This window comes from Peromyscus maniculatus, chromosome 7 (genome assembly GCF_049852395.1).
Source record: "Peromyscus maniculatus bairdii isolate BWxNUB_F1_BW_parent chromosome 7, HU_Pman_BW_mat_3.1, whole genome shotgun sequence".
Taxonomy (NCBI): Eukaryota; Metazoa; Chordata; class Mammalia; order Rodentia; family Cricetidae; genus Peromyscus; species Peromyscus maniculatus.
The window spans coordinates 75,454,375-75,475,614 of NC_134858.1; the positions used below are offsets into that span (position 1 = coordinate 75,454,375).

General features: G+C 45.5%; 1 protein-coding gene across 6 annotated transcripts in view; it reads left to right on the forward strand.

Annotated features, from left to right (window-relative positions):
- The window catches only part of Elovl5 (ELOVL fatty acid elongase 5), a 70,875-nt gene that overhangs the window by 20,835 nt on the left and 28,800 nt on the right, over window positions 1–21,240 (forward strand). The window contains exon 1 of one of the 6 annotated variants that reach the window (XM_076575442.1): window positions 18,349–18,475. The exons of the other annotated variants lie outside the window; for them this stretch is intronic. The gene's annotated coding sequence lies outside the window, so the exon portion shown is untranslated. Of the gene's footprint in view, window positions 1–18,348; window positions 18,476–21,240 lie in introns of those variants that run through there. 6 annotated transcript variants of the gene reach the window in all.

A 21,240-nucleotide genomic window follows, 5' to 3' on the forward strand; every position in this document is an offset into this window, starting at 1 on the left:
GTAGGTGGCTTTAACTTGTTCTGTTTCTCTGATCGTCCAGCATTCACCCCAATACCTGGCTCCGGGTTTGTTTTTATTAATAAGAACTTTAAAGATTCGTGCTACAATTACCTTTGGAGATCTGCCCAGGAATGGGCGTGCTGGTTCATACGGTAGTTGTGAGTTTAGTTTTTTGAGGAACTTCTTCCTTGCTGTTTTCTATTAGTGGACAGCATTATCCACATCCCTACCAAGAGAGTATGAGTGCTCCCTCTCACGCTCCCCATGAGTGTTTACTTTTATCTTTTTAGTCACAGCCATTCTGATTGGCAGGGGGTGATTTCTCAGTTTCCCGGGTGACACCAAGTGTTTTTTCTATTATTTCTTTGCCCTTTTTCTTTTGAGAAATGCCCTGTCAGATTGTTTGCCTGCTGTTTGAAAAGAGGATTGATAACAATAAGGAATATTTCACAGATAAGTGTTATCCTTGCCCAAGGGCCTAGCTGATGTTTGTTTCAGCCCATTGTAGCGCGTGTGCTGAAATGAATATTCCCACTTTTTAAAAAGGAGGAATCTTGGCCGGGCGGTGGTGGCGCACGCCTTTAATCCCAGCACCCAGGAGGCAGAGCCAGGCGGATCTCTGTGAGTTCAAGGCCAGCCTGGGCTACCAAGTGAGTTCCAGGAAAGGCGCAAAGCTACACAGAGAAACCCTGTCTCGAAAAACAAAAACAAAAACAAAAAAAAAAAAGAGGAATCTGGCTTTCGTGGTTGAGTGCGTGAGTTCTCTGTACTTGGGACAGCCCCTCATGGAGTGTTTTCTTCAGTTTGCCTGGTTATCCCTACCAGCAACTCTTTAGGATGTTCCCTTGTCTCACCACTGACCTCAGTTTCGCGAAGGCTCCCCCTGTCCACTCATCTGTTCCCCTCGGATGTACCGTAGCAAGTGTGTTTGACTGTCTGGTTTGCTTTATTGATGAGGCTGGAACTGGAGAGACAGGAAATTAAAAAAAGCAAGTCTAATTATGAACTGGAGAATGAGCTTTGGAGGGCAAACAGTTTAGGGGGCGATTGTTAAGGTTGGGCAGGGTCAACCTAGCTTTTGGAGAGAATACCTTCTTGAAAGGGAAACGATCCAGACAAAAGTAGAGGGGTGCAAAGACTCTGTGAAACAGGGTCACCAGTCCCATTGCTGATGATACACAGAGGAAGGAGAGCAGTATGCCGAAGAGAGCCTGTGCTTGGGAGTTGGTTGCTGCACCAGGAAGTGGAAATAACCAAACTGTCCATCAGCTGAGTAATGACTCAAGAAAAGAAGATCTATACACACAATGCAATACTGTTCAGCCTCTTTGTAATGTGGATAGAACTGGAGAACAGTATGCTAAGAGGAGTAAGTCAAGCACAGAAAGACAATTGCTACATGTGCTCAGGTCGACAGGAAGCTAAAGTGTTAATCTCATGGGAGAGTGCTAGTTATGTTATCAAGGGCCGGGAAGGGGAGGGGGAGAGGGACATGGAGAGAGTGTTCACAGGTGCAGTTGGGTAGGAGGAGTATCCTGTCCCGTTTTTCAGCACAAAACAACCATGGTTGCCTACAGTGACATATATAAAAGTAGCTCCTAGAGATTTGGGGTGTTCCTAGTGTGAAGAAGTGGCGTGTCCAAGATGATGCACATAGATGCCATGACTCTATCATCACATGTTTATGTGTGCAGAATGTCACACTGCACCTTCTAAGTGTGTAGTTATGTCTGTTACAAATAACAAAGATGGTCTTAAAATAGACACTGAGTGGGGAAGTAAACAATAAAGGTTTTGAAGTTTTTTAAACTTTAAAACCGTGGGGTTAGATGTCATCCTCAGTGTTCCACAGACACTGCTGTCTTGTTGCAGAACATTCCCTCTTTCCAAAGGAGAGTCTGTGCCGCGGCTCTTCCGCTCCCCGCTCACCACCCCAACCACCTCACTTGCCCCATTTCTGCAGACTTGCCTGCTGATGCCTTCCTACAGTGCACAGTGTGGCCCATCCTCTCTGTTGGGTGACGGTGATGTTTGAAGACAGAGAGCTAGTCATATGGACACCGAGTTTGGCAGAAGTATGGTTCTGCTAGTTAGTATTTTTCCTGGGAGTAAGGCTCCTTGGGTGTGGTGTCAAGAGTATTCCTGGAATGGCTAGCTAGGATCTAGCCTGACTAGATAAGCAAAGCTGCATGGGTGGGACCAACGACATCCCCCAAAGCAGACTGAATCCCTGGGAGAGCCCAGGAGGGGAAGGGCTGGCTGGGAATTTGTGTTTAAAGAGAGAGGGGTATCCGGTTTCAGGTTGGATAGTGGGATCCTGACTTAGAATACCTGTGGAACCATAAGCTCACCTAAACCGGGGTGTTATCTTCTGCTGTGCTCCATGGGGAGCACCCCAACTCTCTGCTCAGTACACAGATGGGCACTCCAAGGTTTAAAGGCAGCAGGGTGGGAATCTCCCTGCTTGGAGGGCTTCTCAATCAGTTGGAAGCAGCTCATTTTTCTGCCTCCTGATGAGTTATTTTCTGCCTCCTGATGAGTAAGGCAAGGAAAACTGAGTCAGCCGTAGCTGCTGGTGCCTTTGGCCAGCTGATCAAGCCTGTTGTGTTCCCAGTCTGCTTGCTAGTGTTACTGCGCAGCTACCATTCATCCATAGGATTGTAGTGGGCACCCTTTGTGTGCTCGTGGTGGGTCAGGTGATGGCCACAGCCTTTGTCTTGATGCTCACTAGATTGTGTCTAAAGTATGAATAGACAGTGGGATCTAACCCGGGCTGGAGCTTTTGGGAGGAGTCCCCAGGAGAGCGTACTGTGTGGTACACATTCGTTGCCCATTAGTGTAGATGAGAGTGAAGCAGGGAGCCTGGAAGACTTGTCAAAGCTTCTAGAATCTGCCTCAGGTAAGGGTGCACTGCTGGGGAAAAGGAGATGCCCCTGCTCAAAGCTTTGGGCACAGAAGGCTGGGAAGCTGATGTTAGCCGGAGCTTAGAGGAGCCTCTAAGCCAAAGGAGGGGTACAGACTCACTCACTGTCCACAGATCAGGAGGAACAAAAGGCTCTAGGCAGGAGCAGTCCTATTAGTTTGGGTGGGTAGTTTAAAAACAACACACTGGTACAATATGTTGATGGGTAGGCGAGAGCAAGAATAGACCCCTACAGTGGGTATGGTGGTACATGCTTATCATCCCAGCACACAGGATGCGGGGCACAGTGATCGTGAATTCAATGCCAGTCTTGGTTCATAGCAAGCCATTCTCAAAGAGAAATAATTAATAATAATAATAATAATAATAATAATAATAATAATAATAAATGTCTGAAGCCATCTTAGAGTTCATGTGAAAGCAATTGGATTTGCCAGTCACACATGCCTTTAATCTCACTGCTAGGAAGGTAAAGGCCAACCTGTTGTACATAGAAAATTCCAGGGCAGCAAGGGCAACATAGTTTTTTTTTTTAAAAAAAAAAAAAAAAGAAGAAGAAGAAAGAAAGAAAGAAGAAAGAGAAAATGGCTTTGTCTGGTGTGATGGGGATGTAGGTGGGAAGACTTGGGTTTTACAAAGTTCTTGGGAGATAATAGGCCCAGACATGGTTGAATTACCGATGCCCTGACTCTTCCATCTGCTGTTTCCTCTCATGCCTCTGTGGCTCTTCCCATGTTGTGCCCAATGCTTTAGATACCCTCCAGCATTGTCTTAAGGCTCTTCTGTCTTGTAAAGTTCTTACTGACTCGGCCAGATGCCACTAGTTACGGTCTTCTTGGAACAATTCACTGAACAAATATTTAAGCATGTCCACATGTTTTAATGTGCTGATTTAGTCACTGCTGACTTGGCTTTCTGGTGAAGCAGATTCAACACACGGCCGTTACAAGGTTGAGGCAGAATCTGAAATGTGGCAGGCCCCACCACAGTATTTCTCCCTAGAACACAGCAGCCTCCGCCCACCTCCCTTCCATGGGAACTGTTTCTGCCTGCTCTCACCGGCCAGCATCTCAAGTGCCAGGGGAAGCTTTGCTGAATCCCCACAGTGCCTCTGGCCTGGCTGCCTGCCCCCACCCTTTACCGTTTACCCTCTGTTGTTCTGTGTCTTGCTGGGTGCCTGTACAGTTCTTACCGCTGATCTGATACATGTCACTGCTGTGCCAGACACTGAGAGCTTGCCTAGGTCATTCCATCCAGAACAGCACTTTTAAATGGTTGGTATTTGAAAAATACCCAGATGGCATGCCAGCTTCATTATTTCCTGCGATAGATGTGAGGACTCCTCCCCTGCCCCCCAAGACAGGGTCTCAACTATGTATATCACTTATTAACTAGAACTTTCAGAGATCCACCTACCCGTGTCTCCAAGTACTGAGATTAAAGGTCTGAACCACCATGCCCAACTAAACAGACGCTCGTAGACTTGGACACTTGAAGTTAATGAGTAGCAATGTGATTGGCACTGGCATCTTGGAGGGTATGTTTGCACATTGACTTTCTTGGAAAGATGTAGCAGTGGATAGGACATCCTCATTAATTAGAAAGTAGGCTTGAGTGTGAGGCCATGCCGCAGAAACCAGTGACGTTTAATATTGTGCATTTCTACCTTGCTTTAGTCTGCATGGGCCCAGGATTATCAGTGCCCCTGAGTAGTCGTTGGCCCCAAGTTAACCCGTATTACCAACCACTGAACCCAGGTGGGGGCTCATGTATGCCCTGTCTCCACTCGCCTTTCTATTGGTTGCACATTTCACTGAAAGTTCTTCAAGCTAACGTTTCTTATTTGCAGCCAGCTTGGGAGATAAAGACACACATTTAAAAAACTTACAGTGGGCTGGTGAGGTGGCTCAGTGGGGAGGGTGCCTGCCTCAAGACTAGTGGCCCAAAGTTCGATCCCCAGGACCTACTATCTATAGTGGAAGTCGATAACCAGTTGATGTATGCACACACAACAAATAAATACAGAAATGTATTTTGAAAGTTTTTAAAACTTACTGTAACCTGTTCCTCTACTTTTTGTCTTAATCTAGGGCTAATCTCTGACCCCTTGTTATAGGTCTTTTTGATTGCCATTAAGCATTTAATACATGTTTTAGATGTGCATCTTAAATATATAGATATGTAACTAGTTCCCATAGTTTTATAATCGAATCTTATGTGCTTTATTATACCACATTTTATTTTTATTTTGTGTGTATGAGTGTTTTGCCTGCATTTGTATCTGTGCACTGTAAACAGATGCTTCCTGTTCTGACTGCCCAGTCCCAAATAACCAACTTAGAGACTGAATATTACTTATGAATGCTTGCTTGGTCAATAGCTCAGGCTTGTTACTAGCTAACTCTTACACTTAAATTAACCCATATTTCTTTTTATGCTTGCCCCATGGTGGTACCTTTATTAGCATGGCACATTGTCCTTCTCCCTCTGTGTCTGGCTGGCAACTCTGACTCCGCCCTTCTCCTTCCCATCATCCTTAGTTTGGTCACTCCGCCTATACTCCCTATGTGGCCAATCAGCATTTTATTAAACCATTTCAAGTGACAAATCTTTACAGTGTGCAAGAGTGTACACAGTGCCCACAAAAGCCAGAAGAGGGGTTGGTTCCCCTGTGCCTATAGTTATGAATGGTTGTGAGCCACCATGTGGGTGGCTGCTGGGAATGGGACCCAAGTCCTCTCTCCAAGAGCAGTCAGTGCTCTCAACCATCTCTCCAGCCCCTTTACAAAGTATATTAAAGGACTATGGGAGAGGCTTGTGGCTCCTCCTGTTCTCAGTCCTGCATGCTGAGCACAGTGGACATCCTTAGGTCATAGTATCCTCCAAGGCAAATGAGAACTTCCTTGAGACTTGTCAGCAAAGCCTTGCTAAAGTCACATCATTACTGTATGTATGTACTTGCCCACCATTTTGAAGCAGGCCTACTGCCCAAGAGTTGGTAGGTCCTAATTCCTACTGCCTCCAAGGTACCAAAGTCAATCTGATGCTTAATTAGAATGAAAACTTAAAGTGAAGGAGAGTGTGTGTGCTACCTGAGCTTGTCACCGACAGCTGGCTCTCTGACATCTTATAGAATCGTTGTCTTGGTATTAGGTTCCCCTGTATATAAAGTGCTCATCACAAACTTTACATGATGACTTGGATCCTGTAGTTCGTGGTAGGTGTCTACAGGTTGCTCGTTTGATGCACGCTCCTGTTTTCCTGGCAGACTAGATTATACCTCTTCTAATTTTAGTGGCAGTTAAAAGCCTGAGCAGCCAGAGTTGGATCTGTTTTCCACCTGGTACATGTAGGCTCTGCAGTTTCTAATGTGTGAGTCTCCACTTCTGTAAATAGGAAAATTACCCTTTAAGGACTATTGGGAAGATTAAATTGAACAGTTTGCGTGGTATAGTCCTAAGTGCACAGTGGTGGTTACTATTGGGATTGTTGTCATTGGTGTGTTTCTGTAACTAAGGGTCCCATCCTGAAGCCAGAGTCACCAAAGGAAGAGCGTTCAGGCTTCATAATGAAATCTTCTTACCTCATTAGTGAGGCATTACAGACGATAATGATGCCGAACTTGTTTGATGTTGGGACAAATTAGGCCTGAGTTCATGCCACCCCATCCTATTAAACCCAGAACAACTTCTCCCTACTTGCCGGTTTCCTGCAGTGAGACAATTCTCAGACAGGGGCCACTTGTCACCATAAGGCCATTATGACCCTGGTAGAAGTTAGACAACTCTGAATTGAAGCTGTTGTATCCCAGGCCTTATTCTGTGTTCGGCAAGTAGACAACACTTCAGGGTGTGGGTATAAAATTTCTCAGTGATCAAGTCAAAATATTTTCCTAACCGTTCATCAGCACCTGCACAGGGACTGGAAAAATCAAGCTGCTTTACACTGCTTTAGTCCCTCTGATAACTCATAGCATAAACAGAATTTGGCTGACTCAGCTGCTGATCACCAGGGCCTCTCTTCTGCAGAGTGCTATGTACACAGTTAGGAAATCAACCAGTGTTCTCTTAAATACATGACGGAGTTTGAATTTTTAAAAAATAGATTTATGATCCTCTCTCACAGACCAAATTGACTGTTGCTTCATAGGACCCCCCCCCCCCCCCCCCGCTTTGAAGATTTTTTTTTTTTAAAACAGCAGTCCACATTTTCAAAAGCCAGATGACAAATGAATATCTATGATACACCTTCACATAATGAGGAGATTGTGTGTATTAAAATAATTGGGGGGCCGGGGGAGGCTGGCTCAGTTGTTAAGAGCCCTTGCTGCTCTTCTAGAAACCTAGGTTCAATTCCCATAGCCCACACCAAGTGTTTCACGATTCTCTGCAATTCCAACTCCAGGGGATCCAATGCCTCTGGCCTCAATGGGCACTGTACCCAATAGTATTTCCCCACACATAGGCATACATATAATTAAAAATAAGTCTTTAAAAAAAGAAAAGAACTGGGTGTGGTCGAGCACACCTTTAATCTCAGCACTCCAGAGGCAGAGAGATCTCTGTGAGTTCAAGGCCAGCTTGGTCTACATAGTGAGTCCCAGGCCAGCCAGAGTTACATAGTGAGACCCTGTCTCACCAAACCAAAACAACAAAAAAAGAAAAAGGTCTGGACATTCTAGCCTCTGGAAGTATGAGAAAGAAATGGTTTAATAAGCCCTTTCATCTTGAGTATTTGTTACAGTGGCCCAGGATGGCTGTAGCCTTTTTCCAGTTGGTTGGAATGCATTACATGGCTCGTGTGTATGACAGAAATGGAAATGCAGGCGATTTTAGACACGCTGTTGCTGAACAGTTTCAACTTTTCAGCTTTTTTGTGCACCAGGAAATATGTGATAGCTTTTCCAAATCAACTAGGCTATTTATGCACCATTTTGTTTCTGTTACTTGCCAGGTAGGTAGTCAGTTTTAGCTTTCAGTGTATGTCCGTCCGTCCCCCTGTCTGTCTTGTGTTGGGCTTTGTGAATTTGTGCTGAGTGTGGATAATAAGGAGTCCCACGCACTTTTGATCACCATCTTGTGTGGTACTCCTGAAGAAATCTGGTTTTGAGAGCATTTTACAGTTTCTTTTATTAAAATTTACCCAATTGACTTCTCTAGGAAAGGCTATTTATAACTTCTATACACAGATGGGGTCTCCTCCTCTTACATCTCCTTAATTTTCCTGTGGGGACCTCTTAGTTAATCCTTAATGGACTTCATGCTCATGTCATCGCTGGCCTTCCTTTGTTTTGTTACAATAAAGTGGTTTTTCTGAGCTCAGAATTGAATATTGCTGCTTGGGGAGAGCTGGGCTGAAGGGACCCATGGCAGAACACCGGCTCATAGTGCTGTGACTTAGGAAAGCTTTAGTAGTTCACTCAGATGCAATCATGTGGCCTAATGTTAGCTTTCCAACTAGATACTTGTCAGGACTTAAGCACCCGTGCACCTGGTGGAGACAGGAAAGCGCTGCCTGAAAGAGACTGGATCTAGATGGAGTTTCCAGAGGTGGCTCCGGAAGCCTTCTCAGTCTGCAGCGGGGTCGCGCCCATTGAGTAGCTCCTCTGTGCAGAGCCAGGTGGCAGCAGGAAGTTGAGTCACATATTGTGACAGGAGTCCCTCCACATGTAAAATTGCTCTCTTCTTGTCTTTTCTGGTTTTTTCTCTTCTTTTTTTCTGAGACAGGCTCTCTATGTAGCCTGTGGTTGGCTTGGAACTTACCACCTGCCTCCACTTCCCCTGAGTGCTGGGATTAAAGCTGTGTGGCACCGTGCAAGATAAAATATTTTATTCTTGCCATTTTTAGTGGAGTTGATAAGAAATTAATTAGATAATCAAAAAAATTCTTAGTTTTTTAAATAATGCAATGAACTTTTATGTTTTATTATCAGAAACACCTAGGATATGACAATATAAAACCACTGAGAGGATTTTTGTTAAAAAGGGGGGGGGCACTGAGACTATAACTCAGCAGAACACCACTGTGTGAGATCCTCCGTTCACTCTGCAATAGAGGGAGGGACTGAGGTGAGGGAAGCGTGTCCCACTTGAGAGAGGACGTGACAAACTCCTGGCTTGCACTTACTGTTAAACGAAGCCCTGGAGCTGTTCCGGATTTATCCCGGTGTCTTTGCCCATCTACAATCCTGTAAGATGAGGTTTTGAATTTGTTGTCATGACTGAAGTAGTTCAGCCCACAGTGTGTCTCTGAATCTCAAAGATGACATTTTATTCAGGGAGGCTTTACTTGTCCCATGACTTGCCTGCTCTTTGAAAAGGAGCCTGTGTGCAAAGCAGAGCTCCCGGAAGGGAAGCAGAACCAAGGCCGATGGATGCTAGCACTCCATCCCTGTGGTCTGGGTAGGTGAGTGTTAAATGAAGCTAGGTCAGACAGCCATGGAGCAGGGGAAACACCAGTGTTTGGGTGACGTGTAAACTCTGGGGCAAAGTTCAGAGGACCCCCCTCTTCCTTTTCCAACACACACCCTTTTTACTTTGTCACACCTAAAGTCACCGCCATGTAGAGCAGATTGAGGATGGGGGTGTTCTGTCTTTTGTTTCTGATAAATGCTTAGCCTTGCTTGTTGGTTAGTTTTTCTTCTAACAGTTATAGATTTTTGAAAATTGGACTTTTTGAGAGGGTTGTAGATTCATATGCAGCTGTAAGAGAGTATTCGCGCGCACACATATGCATGCACACATGTGCGCGTGTGCACACACAGAAGGATCTGGGGGCAGGGGCACATGGCAGAGGATGAAGGGAAAAGGGAAAGTGATCAGATTACATTTTAATTTAAAATAAATAAAAGAGATAGCACATGGATCCTAACCACCCTTTCCCTGTTTCCTCGGAAAACGCCCTGCCGACATGGACCTTGGTACAGTCTGGCATGGGATGGTGTCGTCAGTGTAAGTTTACTCAGATTGCCACATCTTTTCCCCCCACATCACCCTTGGCAGCCACTGGCTCTGCACCAGCCCTGTAGTTCCATCATTACAGAATGTTATATAAGTGGACTTCTTCGACTGGGTTTAAATCTTTGGAGATTCACCTAGGTTGTTGGTATATCAATAGGCTTTTTTTTTTTTTTTTTTTTTGGTTTTTTTCGAGACAGGGTTTCTCTGTGTAGCTTTGCGCCTTTCCTGGAACTCACTTGGTAGACCAGGCTGGCCTCGAACTCACAGAGATCCGCCTGCCTCTGCCTCCCGAGTGCTGGGATTAAAGGCGTGCGCCACCACCGCCCGGCTAACAATAGGCTTTTAAAAAATGTCTTTTATCCTTTGACAGATTTGTACATGAATACAGTATATCTTGGTTCTTTCTCCCCCCAAGCCTCCTCTCCTACTAACCCTGGATGTCTCCCAACAATGTCCCCTTCCCACCTTCATGGCCTCTCTTTCCCCCCTCCCTTTTGGAACTCAGCAAATAGAGTTAGTGCTGCGAGCTGGAGCGTTGACTGCTGGTGTTGACCCTTGGCAAGTCTTGAGCGGGTAACTGTAGCTTCAGCGAGTTCATGAGTGCCATTCATGCCGTGTCTGTGCCATGTCCAGAAGATAACACTCACAGCATCCTTCTCCATCCTTCGGCTTTGACATTCTTCCCTTTGACATCCCTCTTCCCTGATGTTTCCTGAGCGTTAGGTCCTATTTAGGGCTGAGTACTCACAGTCATTTATTATCAACAGCTTAACCAGTTGCTGCATTAACTGCCAAAAGAAACTTCTCTCTGGCCAAGGTAGAAAGCAGCACTTCTCAGTGGATATAAGTGTAACTAATTTAGGAGGCAGTTTGAAAACATGTCCATTTAGCAGAACAACAGAACCAGATTCTTCCCTTCTCACTCTCAGGGCCTTAACTACCCGCCCCAAGCCATGGGCTTTTGACCTCATTTCCCTCTTTTGGAGCAGGCCTCAAATTGAATCGGAAAGGGGTTGGTTGCCTCCATAACTTTGATGCACTATTTTCCAGTAGGCATACCTTGCCAGGCTGGTTAGTGCCCTGTTCAAGGTTTACTGCTGGATAAAACCATTGATAATGTTCCTCCTCCAGTGATCCACAGCATCTTCTGGTACTGTGAAAACTAGCCAGCAAGGGACAGAGCTTTAGACCAGTTCCAGCTTGGCTTCTCTAATGTCCTGCAATCAAAGTGTGTCGTGCCTTCAACAATATCTTACAGCCTGTTGGGCAACCAAGAGCAACACTAACAGTGGCTGGCTTGCATTGTTTGGGGGCCACCCGGGCTAACAACTCATGGGAAGTGTCCCATGCCTGTTATTTTATTATTTATTTTTTGTTAATACTAAGGACAGGACATACTGCTGTGTAACTGTCCACCCATTAAAGAACATCATAGTTACTTGAATTTAACTTACCATGATAAAGCTGCTTTGCATGTGTTTGTGTGAACACAAGTTTTTATTTCTCCCAGTGTTCTGTAAGTTCATTGTGGCAACAGAGTAGTATGTAATTGTGGGTCTTTATAATAGGTTGTTTTTTTTTTTTTTTTTTTTTTTTTAATTTGATTTTTCGAGACAGGGTTTCTCTGTGTAGCTTTGCGCCTTTCCTGGAGCTCACTCTGTAGCCCAAGCTGGCCTCGAACTCACAGAGATCTGCCTGGCTCTGCCTCCCGAGTGCTGGGATTAAAGGCGTGGGCCACCAACACCCAGCCTGTTTTTTTTTTTTTTTTTTTTTTGAGACAGGATTTCTCTGTGTAGTTTTGGTGCCTGTCCTGGATCTTGCTCTGGAGACCAGGTTGGCCTCGAACTCACAGATCCTCTTGAGTACTGGGATTAAAGGTGTGTGCCACCACCGCCCAGCTACAGTAGTTTTTATTGATATCCTCTTGAGTCGCTGTAACTTTGGGGCTGTTAGAAACAATCTCTCTGGTAGGTTCTCATTCTCTTGGGTGGATATCTAGAATTGCTGGGCCACAGGAAATTCTTTCTCATTTTGAGAACTTGTCGAACCGTTTTTCCTAACACATAAACCGTTCCATAGTATGACTGTCAGTTAGCATTAGTTATCTGACCTGGCAGAGGCAGGTGGGTCTCTGCAAGTTTGAGGCAGTCTGGTCTGTATCGTGAGTTCCAGGCCAGCCAGGGCTGCATAGTGAGACCCTGTCTCAACCACAAAAAACAACAACGAACCGGACAACAACAGATTCCCCACAAATATCCCATATCTTTGCCAGCACCTGTTTTTGTCCACCTTTAGTATAGATTATCACAGTGTCTGTTATGTGGATCTTTTCAAAGAGAGAGGGCTGCTACAGCAACCCTGCTTTGCGGTCCCCCCTGGTGTGACCACCACAGTGACTCTGCTTAGGTTAAAAGTCACCTGTGAACCCAGTTGACTGCTTCTGGGCTTCTGTGAAAGAAGGGGAAAAAAAAACCTTGTATTTTTTTTTTTTCCTGTTAAAAATGAAAGAATTGCTGTTGTTATGACACAGAATGGCATGGAAAACTTTTTAAAAGATTGAAAGTTTCTTTTTTTCAAAATAATTCAGGCTCTCTTTTTGTGGCCTAAAGAGCTAACATATGCAAGCTGGGGGGCTTCTCACGGAACTTCACATCCGTTTGGGGACTTTGCAGGAAAGATAGCGGGGCTGTGTAATGCATGCTGGGGCGATGTCATGTGTGAAGTGGGGCGGTATTAGCACACGTGAGGAATAATTTCCCCGTTGGTAGGGTTTTGTTTCACTTGGAGAGGTGGTTTGAATAGAAGTGGTCTTCCTGTCTCTTAGCTGGTAAAATGACAGCAAACGAGGAATTCGGGCCAGAATCTGCTGGAAGAAAAACCAGCTTGTCCTTGAGACGAGGCTTTGTCGGTGTGATAGGATATACGGAGGCAGCGGGGTGACTAAGCAGCAACAGCCGTAACGGTAGGGGATTTTGTTAAGCGTTCAGAAGCCCATTCATTCATGAACCAGTTACCAGAGCAGACCACTCTTCAGAGAGCCGTGGAGACGCTCAGAGAGATTTCTCAGCCTCCAGAAGAAGGACCCTGAACTTCTAGGGATAGGTTCCAGACATCTGTGTGTTAAAGCTTCTGGGTGACTGAGGTGCAGCCACATTTGAAAAGCTATTGCTAGGAAACTGGGAAATCACGAGGGCATATTCATTTCCTCACTTGTCTGGGCTTACATGGGCAGTCACATGCATATCCAGGTTCTCTATAAAGATACAGATGTGAATGTCAAACTGAGGGTTTTATTGCTGTGACAACTCTTTTTTTTTTTTTCAAGACAGGTTTTCTCTGTGTAGTTTTGAAGCCTGTCCTGGAATGAACTCTGTAGCCCAGGCTGGCCTTGAACTCACAGAGATCCGCCTCTGCCTCCCTGAGTGCTGGGATTAAAGGCGTCACCGCCACCCGGTGCCCATGGCAACTCTCATAAAGTGCTGCAAGCCGCAGGAAAACATAATGGAATTCAGCTACTATCACAAAAGCTTCTACTTGGAAAAGTCAAGGACTTCTCCAAAGGTCAAGCCATGGCTTAAGGAGTCTTGGTGATATTTTAGCTTTTGTATATATTTTAGCTGGTTCCTAAAATGATTTTCTTGTGTGCTTCCAAGAACTCCTAACTGTGTTTATCTAAAATGCCTATCAAGCATCCAAGGCCATACGAAACAACACCTGTCTCCTAGGTCAGGTGGATAGCTTTATTTCTTTTGCAGTTTAGGGTGAGACCCTTCTTTCTTATAGAACCTTACTAACAGACCCCTAACTTCTTACCTAACCACTTCTCGGAATTCAGACTGAGCACATAGATTCCCTTTTTGATACACTTACTGGTCATTAGCACTCAGTTGACCTCCTCCTTTACCACTCCCATTTTGGATTGTAAGAGAAAGCCCGGTGGTCACTGCCTGAGGAAAATTCTTACCTGCCTTTATGACCCCATAGAATTCAAGCCTAGGGACCTTGCTCAACCAGGGGACTGCTATTGCTTGGGTTTATAACTGGATTCCTGGGAGAGTTAGGTAGATAAATATAGAGAGAAATCAGGCAAGAAAGGAGCTAGGCACGAGAACAGAACTGAAGCTGTGTATACAGGATGTTATCCCAGAGGAATTAAAGCAAGTGGACGATAGAGCTCAGTGTGCTGAGATTCTATTTCCCCAAAATAGTCCTCGACGTTAGTAGTTCTCACTTCTGAGCCCCTGGGATGTATAATATTAAGACTGATCCCTCTAATATTATACAAGAATAAAGGAAAATATTTAAGTGAGGCTTATACTTCAGAGGTTTAGTCCATTATCATCATGGCGGGAAGCATGGTGGCATGCAGACAGACATGAGACTGGAGAGGCAGCTGAGAGTTCTACATCTGGATCCGCAGGAAGCAGGAAGAGACTGCCACAGTGGCCCTGGCTGGAGCATCTGAGACCTCAAAGGCTGCCCCAGTGACGCACTTCCTCCCACAAGGCCACACTTCCCTGTAGTGCCACTCCCTATGGGCCTATATGGCCATTGTCATTTAACCCACCACAGTGAATTCCAGAGGTTTCCGCTCTTGAAGAGCTTAGGCCTAAGTGGAACTGTGGACAGATGAACAGATGGTTTTAAGTAATAATCACATTTTACAGATAAAACACCCTTTTATCACTGATTGAAATACAGTGGAAGTGATGGTGGAATTGGAAAATGAGGCCAAGGGAGGATCATGGCCTCTTTTTCTCCTAAGACTGCAATGGGCAGTGGTTTCTGAGGCCTCTATTACCACCCATCTTAGGGGAACACAACTGTTTTGGGGGTGTGTTTATGTGTGTGTTGTAATGTGATACCATTTAAAATTACATTAATTCTCTATATTCTCTTAGAGGTCTGTATTCAAGCAATGTTGATAACTATCTTCATCATCTTAGTACATTCAAGTGCTCCTTTGGAAGGTTGTCTGGGTGTTCTAAGGGTGGTAGGCTGTAGAGCAAAAGACCCAGGTTCAGTGTCTTGAGTGCATGACCATTGGCAGCTCAGCACCTCCCTAGGTAAAATGCTTCTTGATTTGGGACAGTGAGGTCCAGATAAATCCATAGCAACTTAGCAACCGACCCAGTCCACTTGCGTTTTCCCGTATGAGCGCATGGCTGATTGGTAGTCGTGGCTCACAGTATCAAAGGGAGAGAATGTCACACTGCCTGTCACCAGGCCAGGAAAAGATCAAAATTGAAAACCCAGTTTCTCCTGAGGACTGTTTCCACACTATCACCATGTCAAAGAACTGGAGTCCTCTTGGCCGGAGAGATGGCCCTAGTGAAAGGCACTTACTGTTCCTGAAGAGGCCCAGGGTTTAGTCCCCCGCACCTCAGGTGGCTTGCAGCTGCCTGCAGCCCTACCTCTGATACCCTCTGACACCAGCGTTCTGTGCACATGCACATTAACTCATACCAGGTACACAAACATACAAAAGCAAACCCACCCAGAGTTTAATTAGGGAATTGAACTAATTAAAATTAATTAAAATAGTAAATTAGGGACCATCTATATAGAAAACTAAGAAATTCATTATGCACTTACCATTTGCTGGTTGTGAGGAGTAAGAGGCAGGTCAGACACAGACTTACATATGCTCTGTACTAAGGATGAGATGGAACCTGATCTGCATTCTTCCCAGAGAAATTCATGACCAGTATCCCCTCAGCGTTCCAGAGAAATCCACCTAGAGATTTCTTGCAGGTCCCATGATTCGATCCAAGTATCATTGCTTGTGATTACCATCTATAATAGGGAAGAGCAGAGCCCTGAGGTTAAGCACGTTTCACTGCCCATGACCTCGTAGGGAGTTCCAGTTTTGGGCCAAGTTCATAAACACCAGTGTACAGTCGATCAATGTTGTCTTTCTAACAATGGTGAGAATATACGTTTTTGCAGCACAGTGTGACTCACTGGGTCACACAAAGGTATAATTAGCCTTGTTTCACAGACTAGAGAACTAAGACACTAACAGATTGAGTAACCTTTTCTCTGTCACTCTGAATGCGAGGCAGCCACTTGAACCCTGGCTTTTTGTTTGTTTGTTTGTTTCATTTTTTTGAGACAGAGTTTCTCTGTAGCTTTGGAGCCGTTCCTGGAACTCGTTCTATAGACCAGGCTCATCTTGAACCCAGAGAGATCCGCCTGCCTCTGCCTCCCAAGCACTGGGATTAAAGGCGTGCGCCACCACTGCCCAGCTTGCTCGTTTTCTTGTGTCTGAGTTTCTTAGGTTATTTATATATTGCTTTTAAGGCCCAGAAAAGCACATCTCTGTCCCGAGTGGAAAAGAAGCTCCTTTTGATTTTGAAAGGGGCGTTCATGCATGAGTGCCTGTTTGCATTTTTAAAATGGTTTCATATCTTACAGAATGCTTTTGCTGAGCATATCGCTAAGAGGAAAGCAGAGCATTGAGGAAGGGCTCCCTGGGAAAATGCCTCTGTAACTAGCATTTCAGGAAGCTGTTGTTGTGGGTGGGTCTTCCTCTTTCTTTCCACTGTAATACCAAGTGTATCTTTCCACCTCTGGTATCTTGCTTGTGGACTGTCTTGCTCAGAACAAATTGGAAGAAAGAAGGAATTAATCTAAGGTGGTACAGCGCTGTGTTTGCTAAAACCTAGCGGGAAATAAGCAGGTTCTGTGTAGACAGTGCTGAGTGCTGAATGAGTAGTCCAGACCGCAGAGCTACGGGAAGCTAGAGAGAATGCCTAATGAGGCGTGGAGGAAGGAGAAAGGGTCGGAAGTGAGAAGAAAGCAGAGTAGGAAGGAGGGCTGAAGATGTTCTCTAGAACAGAACAACTGGGCAGGTGGTAAACCCCTGCACTTCCAGGGCTTTGAGGCTGAGGCAGGAGGATCCTGGGGTTTGAGGCCAGTTTGGGCTACATAGTGAGACCTTGTCTCAAAACAAACAAACAAACAAAGAAACAAACAAACAAACAAACAAACACCTCCAAACTACTACTACCACAGACCACAACAAAAAGCAAAGCCAGTGGAGTAACTATTAGTTTAGAAAAGTGTCCTCTAGCTGAGTTTAGAATAGTAAGTACCCCCACGCCTTCCTTTCTATGTGACGGTGTGTTCATGAGTCCTGGGGTCAAGTACTTCAGGGCTTCCTGTATGCTAGCCAAGTACTCTGTCAATGCAGTGTGCCTCAGCCCCTAAAATAATTCCTTTTAAAAAAAAAAAATACTAACCGGCAGCAACAGAAATTGGAGATGGAGGCTTCCCATGTGAAACATCTCATCTTATTTTAGTGCAAAGAAATACTGATTGTAGCAACATTTTAAACGTGATTGTCCCCAAATTGTCCATTATATCCTAACAGTAGGGAGGCTTTCCCTTCTGGTCTGTGACCCCAATTTGAAGAACACATCCACGCCTTGCTCTTAGAGTTACTGATCTGAGACCCTGTGCTGGTTTTCTTCATGTTTAGCAGAAAAAAGGATGTCACCAGGGTGGTAATGAGAGTTAGGGTCTTTGAGTGAGGGGAGAGCATATGGAATTTCTAGAGTAGACAAAGAATGTAGCTTTGTATATGTGGGAATGGTGACATGCAGTTGGACGAGGCAGGGAGCTAACATGGCAGGTCATGTTTTGTAGCCAAGATTTCACCCAACTTTATTATTTAAATGCCAGAATTTTTGAGGGATTTTGTTATTAGGTTATACTCATGTCCTAAAACTTGTTAGTACTTGTGTGTTTTTTTCCCCTTGGAGACTTGTGTAGTTAACATTTCAATTTTTTTTTTTTTTGTTTTCTTTTGTTTTTGAGACAGGCCTTCCTATATAGAGTAGGCTGGCTGGCAACTCACAGAGCACCAACCATGCCCTGAGGCTGTGTTTTAACAAAAGAAAAAAAAATTGCTGCTTGTTCTCTCTGGGAGCTAATGTTCTCAGTATAGAACACCTCTAAAATTCAGGGATCATGTGTTGTGGCTATGGCTGTGTGTGTGTGTGTGTGTGTGTGTGTGTGTGTGTGTGTGTGTGTGTGTGTGTGTGTGTGTGTGTTGGCAGCCAACATGAAAGAGTGTTCCATGTCTCCTGACCCTAAGTTGACCATTAAAAGGGATGGATGAGCCAGCATGCAGGCTGTTAGGTACCAGCCTGCTACCTCTCAGGGCATAGGTTTGTTAGCTCAGCTTAGTTGGCTGTTTGTAGGTGAACTTTGACAGTTCAGAAAAATAAAACACAAGGTGATGATGTGGTTACATAGTAGACAGCTAAACTTCCATGATACATTTTAAGCCAAAAGGAATTTGACTGGCCTGATTTCACGGAAAAGGAGACTGTCGCCTGGCAGTATTATTACCTTTTGCAGCCAGATTTCCAGACTGTCCCTGGCATGGATGGGTCATCAGGTGGCCTGGTTGTGGGTTTAGGGCATCAGCTGTCTTTGCTGTGGTTTGTATTCCGACTCTTGGATGTAGTTACATTGAGCCTTACCTGTCCAGGCAGGTTGCCTTCACCCCAGGCCCTTCCTTTCCTTCCTGGCACCTGTCTTTCTCTCTCTGACGCGTAGACTCTTCCCGGGAGCGCTCACACAGGTCAGACTTGCTGCTGTTTCCATCTCAGCCCCACTGCCACACTCCTGTTGTCCTTCTTGGGAGCCCAGTGGGAAGCAGGCAGAGGGGACTGGTTCGCTGTAAAACCCGTCGGGGTGTCATTATTCAGTGTTTGAACGTGCTTCTGGTAACTCTGCTATATGATTCACCTGGGCTTACACTACATTCGAAGGGAGCTAGTGAGGAGATAGATGGAGGGTGGGTTTTCCACACCAGCAGAGCTGGGGTTCTCTTTGGGCATGCGGTTTGCCCTCTTGGGTTCAGAGTTTACAGTATTTCATGCTGTGGTGCTTCTGATCTTTCCTTGAATTCAGGCCTAAGGATGCGGAACTCTAAGCCCTTCCTTGCCAAAAGTGATTTAGGTGGTGTGCTGGACTCTTTTCTCCCATCATGCTCTCTTTCAGATGCCTCTTTAAATACAGGGAGTGCCAGCCTCTGTCAGTTTTCTATAGTGGGATATTTAAAATGTGACACAACATCGTCTCGTGATTACCGAAAGTAGTCCAGAATTTTGTAGTGAGAAATGACTCAGCTGAGAGTGTCTGCTGCGAAATGTACATAATAAAAAAAGGAATTCGGGGCTGGAGAGATGGCTCAGAGGTTAAGAGCACCGACTGTTCTTCCAGAGGTCCTGAGTTCAATTCCCAGCAACCACATGGTGGCTCACAACCATCTGTAATGAGATCTGGTGCCCTCTTCTGTGTACATAATAAATAAATAAATAAATCAACACCTGGTGGGTGGTAGGTATACACCTGTTTTCCTAGCACTTGGGAGACTGAGGCAGGAAGATCTCCAGTTTGAGGGCACCTTAGGCCTTTTTGTCTGTTACTGACAGAAAAGATTTTCCTGAGATCTAGTCTAACTTATCATCCCTCCCTCACTATTTTTTTTCTTTGTCCATGTGTTTTATGTGTGCTCTCGAGCTCCTGAATAGCTTTGGGGGTTACTGTTATGGTTGGAATTTTAAAATGGATTCTGGTATACCTAGCTATGGCCTGCAGTTTCCATGAGGCCATCTGGATTGAGTGGAGGGCAGAGACGCTCGGCTAACGAGGCTGTGACTTTGGTTTGGTGTCAGCAGGGTGTCGTTTCTGGGGATAGTAATCCATTCTTGTCATGTCCCCTCTTGTCGATTTGTGGGGAGCCAGGCAGATGAATGAAAGGCCTACTGTTTGCTACACAGAGGATCAAAGCTCCTCCTCTAGAGGGTCCCAGTGCCTGCCTTGGTTCCTGCTAGCACAGTGGTACAGAGCACCTGTGTTCCCACTTGGTCCAGCACAGTCGAAGTCATGTCACTGGGCCACACAGCTTGGAAGCTGGAAACCCCGGCAGATAGGCAGGCTGCAGACCCGGCAACATGATTGGACATCGTCGCAAATTGGGTCCTGGCAACAGCTAGGCCAAGTGTCGAGGGTCCTTCAGGGTCCCGTGCCTATACAAGGGTGTTGCCCACAGGCCGCTCAGCAGTGGGCCAGTCCAGCCTGTCAGTGAAGACCTTTTTCACAGCCCCCTGGCATAGCAGATGAGGCTTAGTGAGGGAGAGGAAACTGGACAGGGCCCCGTGCTGGCAGATGGCCTACAGCCAGCGTGGGGACAGAGGTGGTGTGAGCAGCTAAGGATCGGCACCTCTCTACTTTTCCCAGTGTGCCATCTGCAAGGTGTGCCATGTGACTGCCCACTGTTGAGCCGGGCCGAGTGCACCCAGGCCTCTGAGCCACTGTGCTCCTCTGTAGTGGGCACAGTGCCCTTTCTCCTGATGGACACTGGCTCATACACTGAGGCCCCCTGTTGGTGCCAGCTTCTCAGGGCAGCCTTCTCTAACTCCGTTTTTGAAAATAAATCCCGTTCTGAGGTTCATTCCGTCCCTTTTCCCCCACTTTAGTCTTCTTGTGAAAGTAGATCACATTTCATGTATGTAGCTGTCATTAATACAGTTGTTCCCCTTAGGCATCTGGGTCTGCTTCAAGACCTCCCCTGAATGCCAGAAGCCAGAGACTGTATGAAACCCTATACATACTTTATTCCCCCCTTCTCTCCCTCCCTCCTTCCCTCCTTCCTCCTTCTCTCTTCCACCCACATTGTAACAAACTTTGACCTTTTCATTTGAAGCACACCTTAAAGTGCATATTCTGACCTCTCCAAATTGCCAGCGCCAGTATTCTCTAGGTCCATAATAAATACAGGCCGTGTGAACAGCCAGTCCGATAAATAGATGTGACTGAGTGCTGGCCCTATTGGTAGCATGTAGTTGGTGGGGATGCCCTGGACCAAGCAGTTTGTGCTCCAGACGGGATGGTGTGAGCTGCTCCTCTTTCCTCAGAGTATTTTACAGTCAAAAACCAGGAATTATTTTTTCTATTTTCACCTTAATATTTTCAGACTGCAGTGATTGCAGGTCATTAAAACCATTTAGATTGCTGTTTGTTCATATTATTTCTTTCTCCCCCACCTTGAGTTCTGTTTCCTAAACTACTGTAACTCTTAGGGTTTTAAGACCTTCATGCCTAGCACCTGGTATAGACAGTAAGTGTGGGTGTAAATGAAAAACATGAATGGCGTGGATCGGTGAGTTGTGAACAGAAGTATGGCATTTGGTGCCTTTGGTGATGTCTGTACCTTCTAAGAACAAACAGCCTCAGCTCTGAAGAGCATACGGACACACCCATATGGGAGTCATGGGCCTGAGTCACAGGCCCACCTCCCCATGTCCCTTCATCACAGGACCCCCAAACTGTTGTGTGAAC